Raw genomic sequence first — 16,613 nt, 5'->3', positions numbered from 1 at the left:
ACCGTGCACATACTATAGTGTGAGATATCTCAGCGAGATGAACTTTTAGATGTTTGACTTTGGATAATGATACATCAAATAAATAATGGCCGCACAAACATTGCCCAATGAAAAAATGAAAAAATGAAAAAAATCAATAAGCCTATACAACCCTGGCCCTCCATCTCTTCCATTCTGCTATAATTCAAGAATGTGTGTACAGTGTTCACTGTAGAGCCGATATCGACGGCGGCTCCTCGCATCCATCTAACAAGCTCATAGGTGTCACATCCTGCACGGAAGGATGTTACCATGAAAACGCCCCAGACCTGCCCGGGGCCAGACACAATGAAGCAGGAACTCCTGAATCAAACTTTGCTGACCGAGCCGCGCTGGGCAGGGGGGGGGGGGGGGGGGGGGGGGGATTTATCCTGTTACACCGCAAAGGCTGCGTTCTGACAGGAAATAACGGCTGTAATTCAAACAACATCATCCAAAAAGCTGCCGGATGGACGTGACACGTACGCACTGTTTCTGTGGCAGACTTTCAAAAGCACAGCCGAAAACAGATAAAATAAAGAATTACTTTGTGTAATTACAGTAAGTTTGTTGCTCCCCAGATGGACCTAAAGCAGTGCTTTGCTCATTTACAACAACACCCAGAATCCTTTTCTCTCATGCTCTTGTCCTCCTTGAAACACGACGGGACACACTTTGTTTTGCACAGCTGTAATCCAGCTGTTGTACAAGTATTTTTCATGAGAAGGCATGAAACAAGTGCAATTAACATGGATTCCAATATCTTTTTGCACATTGAGACAAAGCTGAATTTGCTTATAGGAGATCGACACCAGACATTATTTCTTCCCTGACAGACAGCAAGATGAAGATACTTTGTTCAAACGGGCTAGATGGACGTATGAAAAGCATCTCCTTTGCTGCGTGCTAAAAAGATAATTCAATTTTCCACGCTTTTGCGTTTCTGAGAATCAAGAACTATCCCGTGTGTGTCACATCGTCGCCTCTTTTCCACCAACAGAAACCCTCAGTAGAAAGGATGTGACAGCATATTTTACTTTCCCCTCAGCCACCATTAAAATTCCGCCGTTGTCTTGAATTAATTTTTTCCTTCCCTCTACAGTCGGGGGCTGGTACGACACTCCCCTCTAACAGCCAGAAGAACATTCTTCTGTTTTAGTTCATCATTAAGCCGAAAGGCAAATATTGGTGCCATGTTGTTACTGACGAGAGCGCCCGTCGCTTTATCTAGAGTGACAGTTGTGCCTCGAGGACACCAACCGTCCCATCTGCCCAACAATCCTTCCCGAAATCATGCAGTCCAGTATTTTCAGTTCACACGGCTCACATCATTAAAATACGATAACTCCATCATTAAAATACGATAACTCCAGACACCACAGAGAGAGAGAGAGAGAGAGAGAGAGAGAGAGAGAGAGAGAGAGAGAGAGAGAGAGAGAGAGGAGCGAGAGAGAGAGAGAGAGAGAGAAACCTCCGTCTTATGTAACCATCTTTGGTTGAACATGAAAATGATTCTATCCGCCGTTAAACTCGTTGCAATTCAAGTGTTCCTACTCGTGCCCATCAGCCAAACAATGGACTGCTATTTTTGTGTTCCCTTCATTATGTAACAGATATTACGCAACACAATAGAAATGGGATGAATTACAATACAGCACATCTGTTTGACTACAAAACGCTCCAGACCACAAAGAAACACACACAACATTTGCGTCTTCCTTAGGTGGGATTGTTCTAGAACATGGTCTATAATAGACAGTGTTATTGATCCAGTCTTTGCATGTGTCCACAGTGCGACTCTGCAACATATTTGATTGGAGAGATATGAAGCGGCACTAAGATGCAGACAATTATTGGAAAACGCGGTTCAGTCGGACATATTTTCTCTCTTCCTGCAGGTTTCTGCCTCTTCTTTTCCTCCAGATGTTTTCTGACTTCACCGTCAAAACCTCAGTGAAACCTATTTTATGGAGAGTTACAGCTAACCACCTCTAATGTCTAATATTGGACAGAAAAAGTGATTATATATTGCATATTATTTCCTAAAAAGTTTAGAAATGCAAAAAACAAACAAATGGCGGCTATAACTCGTCTCCACTGATGAAACATTTGTATTGATGTCTGCTTAGTTATTCTCCTCAGTCTTGTTGCTGTTTATCACTGCCGTGCCTGTCATGCATATTTGATGAGGCCGAGGCATTAGTGTCGATGATTGAAATGGATCCCTGAGGCATGAAGACTGATGACTGTCTGAGCTGAAAGAACGCCTGCTCTCCGTCAAACGTGTAATTGTATTCTGTCGAATGAGATTTAGAAAGACAAAAAGTACACGATCAACGCAAAGCAGAGCCATCTGTTTCCTGAGCAGGACACGCTGGGAGCAGTGAGTTTGTGTTTAAGTTGCGCTTCCATTGTTGCGTTTGCGGGCCATTTAATGAAGTAAAAATGATGAGGCCCGGGCATGGAGCCTGAATCGGTACTGTGTGTCTGTGTGTGTGTGTGTCCACGAGCCAATCACAAGATGAGCTAAAGCCTAGTGTCACTCTGCTCAACGCTGCGTCCCATTGCGCTACACTTATTTTGTTTTGTAAATTATCATTTTCATGCGTCAGGACACTGCTCTCTTCTTTGCAGATTACACTGTCAGAATCCATCTGGACCCACGCGCTACAGCCTCCATCATATAATTGTATTAAGTCTGTTGGGGACCAGAAGTTTAGATCACCTGCCAGTTCCAATGAAGATCAGAGGCACACTGATGACCAATTTCGCTTTTCCATGTACAGTACATGGAAAATTCATTTTTTGGGGGGATAATTCTATATAATAATGGTGAAAGACATTGGGTGAATTGCTCCCAAAAATACACAACTGTACCAGCGGAACCCAAATGCATTGTGTTTATTGGCTACATCTTACTTCCTGCCTCCTGATGGCTGAATGTGGTCAATATTTATATGTACTTTCAAAAGATATGTGTCTGAGACAAACAGTACTTGTGGATGATTAACGTACCAAAATCCTACAAATGAGTGGGAAGCTTTTTCAATCACTTTCATTTTACTGTACAAACAAACACATTTGGTCTACACCGCATGTTTCTGTCAAAGACTAAAACACATGCCCCCCCCCCCCCCCCCCCAATATCTAAAATATTACTCACATATCTGAATCTTAACATCACTGAATTACACAAGTGATAGCCCGGGTAGACTTCGGTCGTCTATTGGCATTATGAAAAGCCTGCTCAGCATTTTTAAAGATGATTTTAAGATGGTCCACAGCTGGAGTTTTGATTCTACATCTAGTGCTTCCATGTAGCTGTTGTGTGCCGTGTCATGTCCCCTGTGGTGTGTCAACAGCATGAGTGAGAGGAGGAATAATTATGTTTTAACACTCAGCAGACATGAGCAGTGAGGCTCTAAATACAAGGACCACACAGGGAGCTGAGTGTGAATGAGTGTGGACGAGGCAGCCTGAGGTTCTCCCGTTGAGAAGCAAGTCAATGATCTCTGATACATTTGGAGGGTTATTATTGTGTGCATTTGACCTGAATAGCATTGGACAAAACGTTTGTAGCTGCTGACAGGATGGACACACCGACATGCACATTAACACTTTCTGGAGCGAGTAGCTGTAAAAGGTGAAAGGTCAGGTCACAGATGCCTCACTGCAGAGGCTGCACTCATTATCCTGCTGTTACACTCAGCTGACCTCCAGTCTGTCTCTCCTCTCATGCTCAACGGTTTTCCGTTGACTAAAGCTTTTTTCTTTCTTCCTACTCCATTCTCCCTCTTCCAAAATGTGTCTTTGTTGTTTGTCCCCCCACCCCTTGTCTCTTCTCTTTCCATCTTGTTGTCTCTTCCCACTCACTTTCTATTCAGGCAGTCTCTCTCTCTCTCCGTCTCCGTCTCCCTCTCTCTCTCTCTCTCCTGAAATATGTAAGTCCGCTTCCCTTCTGTCCGTCTTTGCCTCAAACAGAACTGACTGTCACACTTACGGTACATTTTGAGAACCACCACCACCAAAAACCAAACAGGAAGGTGACCACACACAAACAATTAATAAAACTCTACTGAGCCCTGACGAGCAAACACACACTCTGAGACACACTTTCACTGCACGAGTTAACTCGTTGTAAAATACAACGACCTTGATGAGAGAGTGCAGTCTCCGAAAGATATGGTCTCTGACATGAGAGACAAATTCCTGGACATCGTGGCTGACTATCCCACAGCGAAAAACATCATCGTGCATACAGGAAGCTGTGATATTGTGAAACAACCGTCTGAAGTTCTGAAGCGAGACTTTATTGATCTGTTAAACACAGTCAGCTCTGTCAAGGCTGAGGTGTTCATCAGTGGCCCTCTTCCACCAGTCAGAGGAGGAGATGAAGGATTCAGCAGGCTGTTTGCACTGAACAGATGGCTGTCAACTGCATGTGCTGACCATTCAGTACATTTTATCAACAATTTCTACCTTTTCTGGGAGCGCAGACATCTTTTTGCAGCGCATGGAATTTGCCTGAACAAGTCAGGGGTAAAACTGTTTACCTCGAACCTGTTTTTCTCCCTGCGTCACCCGTCCGTCCGTACTGCCAAGGACAAGATACAAGAGGAGTCTAAACAAGAGATAACCACACAGCATCGCCATGGAGACCTTACGGGAAGGATGCCCCCGCCTACCGACAGTCAAAAGGAGGAGTCTCCAACCTCATCATCAGGGACCGCCCTTCGCCTCCGATCTCCCACTTTCCCCACCCTTCCTAGATGAGGAGTCTTTACCTCCCTCCCCAGCTATTTCGGGTCCATACTTTGGATCGCAAGCCTCTCTCACACTCTCCCCATCGTCCCCCCACCTGGAGTTCACTGACAACATGAAAGAGCTGGTCATTGCTGGAACCAAACACACTCCTCTTCACACTCCCCGACGGCTCTACAACCGTCCTCTGTCTCCCCTACCTGATGGAGGAAATAATTGATATCTTCTGGGTCCAGGCTACAGGGCTAATGACACCAATGACTCTCTCCAGGAAAAGTCGGGGCCCTGTATGCAGCTAGCCGCTTCAATTCCTGTCTTGCAAGTTTATAGAAAAAGAAAGGTGAGGCTGCGAAGAAACAATAGTAAACATGCAAACTTATCAAACTTAGCATACATTCCTCGTCAGCCTGTCCAAATAAATTGGGCAAAGAAAGCTTTAACCACATTAAACTTAGCTTTATTAAATGTCAGGTAAAACATTCACTGTCACTCAGTAAACATTGTAAACATGAGTTTATGGTCTCAATCGCTAGTTCCAAGTCTTCTTCAATACAGCATGATGTTCATTTCGTAAATGGTGGTCTGAATTAGAGTAAAACAGACCATAAAGTAGATACAGAATCTTTTAACTGTATCCAAACCCATTTAACGGTAGTCAGATATGTGTAATCTTATTTAAACACCAAGTGTCTGAGCTCTATTTGTGCTGCACAGCTGTTACACAAAGGGAAGTATTTCAACATTAAAGGCCTATTTTTTAACTCCCACACCTCTAACACCCTTTCATCGTACACCCCTGAGGCCTCCCTCATCACTTTCCAAATCAGTTATAGCTCAGTGAGCCGATATGCCAGAGAGAAGTGCTCACTCTGAGGGAAATAAAGCGCTTGAGACAGACTGTGAGAATGCCACTGTGCGTTTAGCAGCCAGATAAGAGGTCCACCACCCCGACCTCATCTCTGCTGCCCCCCCGCCCCACCATTTCCACCTGGGTGGATTGATCCTGACTCAGGCACACCAGTGTCTGGCTGATGGAGAGAAGGGGAATCGATGACGGTGACTCTAGGTGTCTGTCAGTGTGTGCTTGTGTGTGAGAGTGGTGGGAGCATGTGACTGCCAGAGACACGGTGAGAGAATGTATGCAAACAGTGTCTAGATGTGAGCTGTTTGAACAGCAGCTCAACCCCCGGTGTTTGACTTGAACTTTCCCACTTCACGAACTCAGAAGATACATTCAAACCCATAGTATTACCCAGCAGAAGCCAAGTATGAGTCCACTACTGCTACTGCTCTTTGACACAAGCAGAGATGTTCTGAAACCATTTTTCTATCCTTCCCAAACTCCCGAGTACTGATCCGATGCCAGTGTTTTAAAAAGAAAAACATAGGCTATTATTCCACCACTTTATACTACTTACCCTGTATTGATGTGATGTGATGACTATTGTTGTGTGTCCTGGCTCAGGTTAAGCCCTTTGTACAACATGAACAAATACAGAAAGGGAATGAATGCCATAGAACTTTCTTCTATCTAGTTCGACAGATTTTCCAGAGTAAAATATTGTAAATAACACTCTCCGCTAGCAGCTGAACTGTAACAAGCATGTGCAACTCTAGAGGGCAAAAAAACAACCCCACCTCTCCTGGGCTCCAAGTACGAGTGCCATTTCATTGGGTATTTAACAGCTGTTTAGATTATTATGGGGAGTTAATCACATGCACACAGATATTTGTTCCCTCGTCATGTGTATGGAGCATCTATATAAAATGGTGACGATACACTTGACTGAAGAATGTGGATTCATTGTTCAGTCACTCTTGTGATGTACAGAATCTCTACACGGTGAACTTCACACCGTTTTTGTCATCCGTATCCAAAGCATGTTGGTTCCTGGTGACATTTAAAGGACAACATTCACACAGGGGAATAGCAATTGGGCAGAATATGACTCGCTCAGACGTGCAGCGCCGGTGAATCGCGGAGAGACTGTGAAAACACTGACCACTGAAAAGAAAAGAAAAAAGAGATGGAGAGAGTGAGATGGATAAAAGATGGAGCGTCAACGCCACAGACGGGAAAGCTCCCGTTCAGATCAGGTTCTACCACACTCACGTCTCCACAGAGAGGCAATGTTTGTCCCCCGAGAGACGTCAGTGTGCTGAGGACAGGAGCTCGTTTCCCACCCAGAGCACGTTCATTGCGAGGGAGTGCAGCTCGCTGAGCCTGGTACATAATAGTGGAATAACTGAGGCTGAAAGCTGAAGCCAGGAGGAGATGGGATATGGGATTTCCAGAGGGCTTGGATGATAAGACAGCCGTGGCAGTGGGACAGACAGGAGGGAGAGAGAGAGAGAGAGAGAGAGAGAGAGAGAGAGAGAGAGATGTGTTTGTTCAGGCAAAAGTAAGCCAGTGTTTGTCACTGCAAGTTCTTTGAAGAAGAAGCCACCGTCATTTGTTACAGTATTATATCAAAGCTTTTAAGATGCTAGGAGCAAAATGGGCCAACAACCACACACACACACACACACACACACACACACACACACACACACACACACACACACACACACACACACACACACACACACACACACACTGAGTGTAAATAATGCAGAGCTGTTTGAGTGAGTTATAAGAGATCATTCCAGATGATCATGTCCTTGCCGTTTGCGCAGTCCCATCCGTTATTGATGAAACAACATTGATGATGTTGTTTTTTTCATTTCACAGGAGTACATCCTCTCATTGCAGGACCAAATAAAGTTTGTGAAAAAGTTAAAAACAAGTGCAGATTAGCCTAAGGTTGGTGGTTCGATCCCCAGTGTCCTCCAGTGTTGAGCCAGAGAAAAACAACTTCAGTCGCTTTGGGCCAAAACATCTGCAAAGTGAATGTAATGTCATACAAAGAACATTTCACTGTGATTGAACACTGATTTGTTAATGGTGATATAGATAACAAAAGTTGAGAGTTAAAAAAATCGGATAACCTTACATCTTATACATACAGGATATGTTGCTTTTCCAAATGATATAATGGGAACACCGCTTCTAAATTACCTGAAACGTATATCTTGGACAATTTCTCCTTACTGACTGTCTGACATATACACCAATCCTGACATTAATACGTCTAGCTCTAATCTGCACTGCAAATTCATATTCTGTACCAATGCTCCCCTAACCTGTTGTGTGTATCCGTGAATCACTCCGCCTGGTCATTGCAGGCGTTTCACAAAGATCCAGTACAACTACAGGCTGTTAGCAGCAGCTCTTTGCTGAAGGCTGCTCTGACAGCAGTGGATGGAGTGCAGCGTTCACTTATTGCCACCTGAAAGCAGCGTTAGCGCCGCCATTGGCTAATCTCTTCACTCAGTCGTGGGAGCCGAACGATGCGTAACGAGTCTCTGTCACCATAAACCGTCTTCGGTTGAAAAAGAAAGAAATCAGAATGTGTTAGGACGAGTCACACGTAGACATTACCTATGTGTGACAATGACGGGTTAGGGAAGTGTGTGTCTGTGTGTGTGTACAGGAGTGATGGCACATGCCAACCAGCGTTCAATTCCAGCAGCAAAGCCACTCCGGGTCACACCTGACTTGTTCCACATGATTTCCAATTTCTACCAAATTCCCGCTGCCGTCCGCAGAGAGATTGTGCCAAAGTGATTCCACTGCACGTCACTCCAGTTTCAAGGAGCTTTTCCGCAAGTATGACTCTCATTAGCTGCTCAATTGAACTTTAGTTTAAAGTAAAATCAACTGTTCAGCCGGCGGAAAATGTGCTCTCTCATTTATGAGTAAAGTGGAGGCTCAATGGACTGAAAGAAAGACATTATTCTCTTTAGAATAAGTGAACAGTCCTCTCTGCTTTGTCACATTTCGTCAATTAGGACAGACAGCAAGAAAGCTGACAAAGTGAGCATGTGAGCTCGATATCTAAAACAAAGAGCATCATTCTGGTCCGCCATGTGAAGGGAAGTGAAATGGGCTGTTCCTCTGAAGAACCCTGATAAAGGCCAGCCAATGGGAAACAGGCACGGTCGAGATATCGCTCTGTTTCATCTCTCTTTGAGTCACAGAAGTCATGGTGGGGTTCACACCCCGGGTTTAGGAATCACCATTCGGAGTTCGAAAAAATTAACAAATTAAAAAACACTTAGCAAGTGTCAAAGACCGACATCATCCTCTTGGGCAGTGAGGTAACATTTCGTCTGCTGGCAACTTTAGTAAACTATTTTCATTGTAAAAATAAGGAACATTTAAACATTTAACGCCTCGTATGAACACCAAACAAGGTCACAATCGGCTATAAAACTATAAAACTGAAAAGCTCAGGGCGCACGGCTAACAGTGTCCGGGGGGAACTTACTCTTGGGAACTGTGGTTCCGCATAACGTTCGTCAATCTACATACCGCGCGTACCGAACCGAGACCCCGGTGCTGCGACGGTTCGGCGTGAAAACACAAACAGTTCGAGCTCTTATTCTCACAGTGTGTTGTGAATCCATTAAAAAGACATACCGGTACGTTCCATGGAACAGATGAATGGCCAACCATTATACGCGGCCAGTTCGTAGGGAGGATTTACTAGCTGAAGTGAATCATGTGTCTTGAGTTCACTAATGTGGTTGCATATTGATGTGTAAATCATACCATTACAGTTGACGTGAGCTGCATTAATATGCTGCAGTGGGCTCCCACATCAGACTTCACTGAGAGGGTTATGTAGCAACAAATGAGCGGCAGTGACAGACGTGGTATTTAATCTACACAATTCCCCCTGAGAGTTACTTTCACAAATCTAAACACACAGACCACCAAGGACGCCAGACAGGAGGGAGGAGGTGAGAGGAGGCACGGGGGACTCACTTCATCCACATCCTTTCAGCTCCGGCACAGCAAATACTCGAAGAAACTTCTGATGAGCCAATTTCTGCCTTAACGTACTCGGTAATGACCGCCGATGTGGTAAATATCTTACCACAGCTCGCTACAGATGGTGGGTGGTGAATATAAATCCCCAGAAGAAGGAAAAAGACGGCCTATTAGCAGCATTTGTGTGTGGTCACTCCTCACATAAAGGAGGACTCCTTTTATGAATATAATTAGCAGAAAGAAACATTGTGGCATAACAACGAAGAAACAGTCGACAGTCGTGCCACGTTTGCGTTTGTAAATTTGCATTATTGTGTAGCAAACAGTACCGTTCTATATACACTGTTATATTTGGTGACTATTAATGCTGTAGAAAAAAATGATACCATGCTATCACACATATGATGGGCTCAAAAAAAATGTTTGAGAAATAGTTTTCATTTCAAATTGGCCTTCGCACTGTTCATGCTCCATCAGGGGCTCATCCATATTAATGACACGCAAGATGGACGGAGTGTAATGGACTGAATCCACTAAGTGGTTAGACGGCAGAAGCTGTGTGTGTGTGTGTGCGTGCGTGTGTCTGTGTGTGTGCATGAATGAAGGGTAGAGGGTTGTGTGCTTTGGGTATGTTTGGTTTTATGTGCGTTGCAGTTGTGTGTGTGTGTGTGTGTGTGTGTGTGTGTGTGTGTGTGTTGACTGGACAGTCACAACGCCTTGAGAAAATGTCAGATCAACACACAAAGTGTGAAATGATCATAGAATACATTAAATTAAAATGAAATTGATCTTGTCATTCCTGTACTTGGCAGAAGTGAGACATTGTAGATCATCATTAGTCACGTGATGCTTCTCCTCCTACTTCTGTAGTGTCGGACAATATTAACAGGAAACGCATGTGTGATGCAAACAGCCCCCGCTCCTTTCCTGACCCTCAAATTGTTTGAGAAGAAGAAAGTTGTTTCACTTGTCAGAGGTCTTCACTTGTAAACAGCTACATTTGGGTACACGAATGGTGGGGTCTCGATGCTGTTTTAGAGTCGTATTCATAGAGTGTATAGAAGAAGTGGACGTTAGTAGACTAGAGTTTTGGCGATTTGGTCGTCGCCATCTTGGCTTTTTGCAACCACATAACTTAAGCGACCATATTTGGACTGTGGTAGCGGCAGCGACCTGTCAATCACAGTAAGCCCGCCTTAAAGTATACTTCGCTTTATGGTCTGTTTTAGTCTAATTCGGACCATAATTTACTAAGAATAAATAAAGTGAGAAGAAGGGTTATTTTATCATAGACTTCTATACAATCACACTTATTTTTGCAACCAGAGGAGTCGCCTCCAGAATGCACGTTAAAAACACTTGGCCGCCTGGCTGTATTCCTTAACAGGTGAAATATATTGCTGCTAAAGATGTACTATCTACTGCAGAAAAAATATTTTGCAGTGTGTCATGTGAAGTCTTCTTTGTTTCTTTATTTGTATTTCCTCTGCCAAATGAATCCATAAGGATACGGAGTGGGCAAAATCAGTTGCCAGCGATGGGAGCACACATTTACGAGTACTTCAGTTCCTTCAAGCCTCAAGTTATGCCAGAGTAAACAAACTAAAAACACGGACTGTACAAGTCCTCTCAGTAGTAGTGCTGGCAGGCGGCGATGAGCAATGCGACAACCAGACGACCTCATTATAAGCTCACCTCCCTGACAGCCAATGCAACAGCAGATATCTGTCAAAACAATGTCCTCACTGGAGTAGTCAGGTTCAGTCATTAGCCGTTGGTAGTTCCAACTGTCAGTCTCGCTTTTTCCACTAGATGGTAAGATGCAGTTTGTTTTTAAGGTAGCTGCTGGAGAGCTCAACTTTAAGCTCTTGATTGTCTTGGACAAATGTGATTATTTAGCTGTAAATATCAAGTTTCCAGTTGCATTTGCAATCAAAACGCACCTGTACGAGTAGGAACAGGTGTATCTGGAATGTAGGACGTCTCCTTTTCCTCATTGATTTTTAACCTTTAAGCTCAACGCTTCATAATAAGAAGCTGACATCTCCCCGTCAGAGTGAAAATTGCCAGAAAGACCGATTGTGCTAAAAATCTTTTGAGGTTATCTACCTCTCTGCAGCTTGAAGGCTCAATATGCAGTCTCTGAACATATTTCATGCAAAGAAGATGCATGAAGAACGCAATATAACATAATATGATGGGTTTGCAATTACACTCGATGGGCAGGCACCAACTGGGTCCATTAGGTAAGATGGAGAGAAGCAGAGAGAGAGAGAGAGAGAGAGAGAGGGAGAGAGTCAGTAGAATAAACTCACTGACAAAGAGAGAGTGCGGGAGAGCAAAACTAAAAGGAGAGAAAAACAAAAAACCAAAGCAACAACATTCCAGAGTTTGGTGTTGTGCACGCTCTGGGAGAGTTGCTGCAGTCGGGCCTGGGAAAGAGCCAGTGCAGGTCTCTGGGGAGACCAACAGCAGCAAAGTGGCAGAGCAGACACGGCCAGATGTGTGGGAGGGCATTGTAGACACACACATACACACACACACACACACAAAAAAGTTTAATTCCCAAAATAAATATCGGCCATTTGGAGTGTTTGATGCCTTCTCAAAGTGAAATGAATTCTGTAATATTAGTAAAGTTGTTGGGTATCATAACACCTCTGCTGAGAACATTTAGCAGTGTGGTTTAAAGGTGTTAGATGTAGCATATTCTTTTAGAACACAGAAAGGACAAAGGGAGTTTGAGGAAAGCTGGACCAGCATGTATACTATGTGGTGCCTTGACGATACACTGTACTGTAACTGTATTCCAAATGACTGTTTGTAATACAATAGGAATTGGGCACCTCATTAAACTGCTGTTGGAGTTCATTTTAGAGCAGAGCATCATTTTAGACCTTGTTAAACATATAAAGACTGATAGTAATTTTAAGGGACAAGTTAAGAGATATTTCTACTTGCCTGACTAACAACATCCCAAATAAAATCCCAATTTAATGTGAAATGATTAGATATTTATTTCAATTATTGGCAATAACCAATGTCCTTAAAGATGTTCCTTTGAAAAGAAGCACAAGGCTGCTTTTGTCGAGCTACCCGCCCGCTGACACACATTTATGTGCGCATAACGTCTACCTGATCACATTCACTCTGAACAGGAACAAAGTGTTCCTTGTACTGCACGGACACCACAGTGCCTGCTGCCTCAGTGTTCACAGAGTCCTCGTCACTGGAGCAGTCAAAATGTGCAACATGATATCGTCACAGGCTGGAGACCTGCCTCTGATCCTTCTAGCTTTAAAAAAGAAAAAAGAAAAAGCTATTTGTGTTCAGGGAAAGCTTCTCGACTGTCCAAAGTCATGTGGTAGATCCCCAAAGGAAGAATACAAGGCATTGGAAACATGTGCTGGTCATGGGAAAAAGGACGAAATGCACATATATCATCTACACATAGGAGCTGAAGCTGCACAACTGTAGCAGCTCTATATTAATGCCCGATCCGGCTGTGGGGCTATAAATAACAAGCGTGTCACCATGAGATTTGTTTCTCTCTCGTACGCAGGGATGAGCCAGGAGACGACTGTGGAGAGCTCATGAGAGGTCTTCGACCCACTGCCATCCCCTCTGTTTCCCACAGAGCAGAGGCTTGTGTGGCACCAGCAAGAGCATCAAACATCCAGGGTACAGAGCTGGGTATTCCTGCCGTGCCAGTGGGGGGTGCAGGGAACTAGCAATCAGCTGGGGTCACAGAAAATGAGTTGGGCTTCAGGCCTGTAATATCACACTTACACACACTTAGACTCCGAGCGCTAGCCTGTGCTAGCAGAGGCCGTCTTTCCTTCCTGTCAACAAGTATACTTTTATTGATGTATCAAAGCTTCCCCATCATTTTGCCAGCTCCGTCCTCAACCTCTTTCATCTTTTCAAGATCTAAAAACAAGTGAGAAAGAGATTTATGAGAGAAACTCACAAGTCTGCTGAGATAAAAAATGGTTTAATGACTCGAACATGTTGAATCGCAGGAGAACTAGGACAGTAAGTGTCCTCTTCCTGATCGAGAATAGATTTTATTTAAATGCAAAATGCAGACAAAAAAACCTATTACTCTGACTATCCAGGCCTTAATTAGACTTTCGACATCCTACTTTCTTCAAAGAGGGGGGGGGGGGTCACATTTGATAACGGTTACCAATTACCACCAAGAATCCGTGTATTTGTGAATGTAGAAATTCTCTTGCTTCTCTGTTAGTCTGACTGTATAGAGGGGGGGGGGGGGGGGCCGTGGCTTTGTCTGTTTCTCTGGCTGCTGACTGTGCTCTCCGGAGAACGGCTACGCTAATCCAAAACTCTGGCTCCACTTTGGAAAACATTCACAGCTGTCTTTTTGCGTTATATGAAATGGGGGGTTCTCTTCCAAAATACATCTTTGATGCAGAAAAGTTCAGCAAAAGAGATAATGAAATCATTGTACTCCTTAATGAGTTCCAGTTTGATATCAAATATTAACTTTCAGAAGTTGGCATCAATTGTGTCTTAAAAGTTGACAGTAGTGCTTCAAAGTTGAAAAATGATAGACTCCAGAAAGAGATTAACAGCTGTGTGGAGCAGACTTCATTCCTGCCAAACACATGGAAGACATTTTAGGAAGGGTCACACAGGAGGAGAGGTAGCATCCAGGTAGCCAGAACAAATGTCACAAACAGCAATCCCAACAAATCCCTGACCAGCCCATCGTTGTTTGCAGTGTTTTCTAGCAACTAGTTTTGCACGGACAGATTTCCTTTTGGAGAAATGATTTCTCTTCGTGGCATTGAGGAAGCTGGTGAGAGGTGTGGGCCAAGAAAACAGCTGCTGGCATGACAGTTTGGAAAAGCAGCGGCCGCCTCATCCAATTACATTGAACACAACACCTCCCTGCTCTCCACTGCCAAGTGCAAAACAAACCATCGGGGGGGAGAGCGAGAGAGAGCGAGAGAGAGAGAGAGAGAGAGAGATCATGCCATCCCATGGCACCGCCACTTGCAGGTGAAATGCACACAAGGAGAAGAAGGCGAGCAGCTGCCTGTGGGTCAGAAGCTCTGAATGAGCAACATGGACGTTGTAAAGAACGCTAACAGGTCCAGCACCTCTGAAATGCCTCAACAAGCAGTTCATCATCCTCGCTTCCTCCAACCAGCCCCGAACCATTTCAGCTGCTGCATGTGTGTGAAATCGAGCCCGACGGGTCTCATTACAAAAAAAAGAAGAAAAAAAAGAAGAAGAAATTTCTAAAATAAGATTCCTGGTTGTGAGGGGGAGTTTTGCTGCCAGCCAGTGTTTCGCTGCTTGCTACTTGTACTTCTTTATTTTTTCTTGGCATGGAGGAGAGATGAAAAATATGTTGTTTCAGAATCTATATCGCAATGGACACATGTGCAATCATCAGATCCTCCAAGCGGTCTCAGGCATTATCATAAGTTTGCCATTTGTTCTGCAAAATTGCCAAACTGGAAGAACCAAAACTTCCTTAAAACTACGGTAAAGACTTTGTTTCTCTTGTAGCATTTGGCAACACTGTGCTATGCATTGGTCCAAATAAAGTCCTCGGATTTATATTACAAATATATATATATATATAAATATATATATATATCATGTCATTTCTGTGAGTGTGTGTGTGACCCACACACACACACACACACACATATGTGGTGGGATCTGTGGACACAGAGCACATGCACACAGAGCAGGACCCAAACCTGCAGAGACACAACACAGATGGCTGCTTTTTACCCAGCTGGCACTGAGACGTATGGAAACAGAGATCATTAGCGAGGTAATAAGTGCACGGCAATGTTAGCGAAGGTAAGTCGTCAACACAACCCTCACAAGTTCAAAAAGAGGAAGTACTTTACCATTTAACGAAACGATGTCAACTAATGGAAATCAATATTTCCATAGAGACAATGGATCAAATGACTGTGTGTGTAATGTGAAAGGGGTTGGTCATAATGAAAAAACATGCCCCAAAAATCAACTAATACGGCTTTAAAAATGGAAAATAAACACATACACATTACATGCTTCACTAATAGGTATACGTAGATGTTTGGAACAAGCAATTTTTCCCTGACCTCTGACCTTCAGCGTGCACTTATCCAAAACATTGTTCTAACTAAACAACATGAATCCAAATATCCCTGTTTGTCAGGTGCACGCAGAATACACCGGATACTGACGATGTGAAACCACATGTGTTGCCGTTGTTTAAGTGATTGACATGGGACCCATTGTTTTCACGAAAATACTTCACTAAAGTCGTTAGTGGACAAAACGCTATCTCAGTCCTCAGCAAGAGGACTTTGTCTGTCTTTTCAAAATAAATGAAAAGAACATATCCTTGTGTAATTGTGTTGTTTTTGTGTTCTCCTACCATGAAGCACTGGCACAACAGTCCAATACCCACGCTTAATATCACCATGTAATATTCTCCCAAGAGCCAGCTGTAGTGCATCTCATCTGCTACTCAGGACATTAAGAATCCATTTAAAAAATACTGAACCAGCTGTTATACTTCTATTATTTATTACATCAAATATGGATTGTGTAAGGTGTTTTAAAATAAGACAACTGCAGTGTTTGTAATTGACACAAGTTGAGAACACTGGCTTCATGCAAACAGGATGTTTTTGTCCTAAAAATGTATCTTCGCGATTCAAGGGTCATTAATTCAAGTCGACATGCTGCGTAGACCAAGAAAAGACTTGAGAAAAACACAGATGGACAAACAGACACACACACACACACACACACACACACACACACAAGAAGAGTGAACTCACAGTGCAGAGAATCAAGCGGCAGCACTGGCAGCCATGGAGTCCCGGTTGGTGAAGCAGAGCGCGCCTACTTCAGGAAGCTAGAGATGCCGGAGAGACAGAAACAGACAGAGAGATGAAGATGAACGAGGAGGGACGGG

At 43.7% G+C, this 16,613-nt stretch overlaps 1 protein-coding gene across 1 annotated transcript in view; it reads right to left on the bottom strand.

The window, feature by feature from the left end:
- peak1 (pseudopodium-enriched atypical kinase 1) overlaps positions 1 to 16,613 on the bottom strand; it is a 76,029-nt gene that overhangs the window by 23,986 nt on the left and 35,430 nt on the right. Inside the window, exon 3 of the mRNA XM_079269611.1 lies at positions 16,477 to 16,553. The gene's annotated coding sequence lies outside the window, so the exon portion shown is untranslated. The remainder of the gene's footprint in view (positions 1 to 16,476; positions 16,554 to 16,613) is intronic.

Source organism: Melanostigma gelatinosum (assembly GCF_949748355.1).
Source record: "Melanostigma gelatinosum genome assembly, chromosome: 1".
Lineage (NCBI taxonomy): Eukaryota > Metazoa > Chordata > Actinopteri > Perciformes > Zoarcidae > Melanostigma > Melanostigma gelatinosum.
The sequence above is the reverse complement of the archived record's forward strand: the minus strand, read 5'-3'. Positions and strand labels throughout refer to the sequence as shown.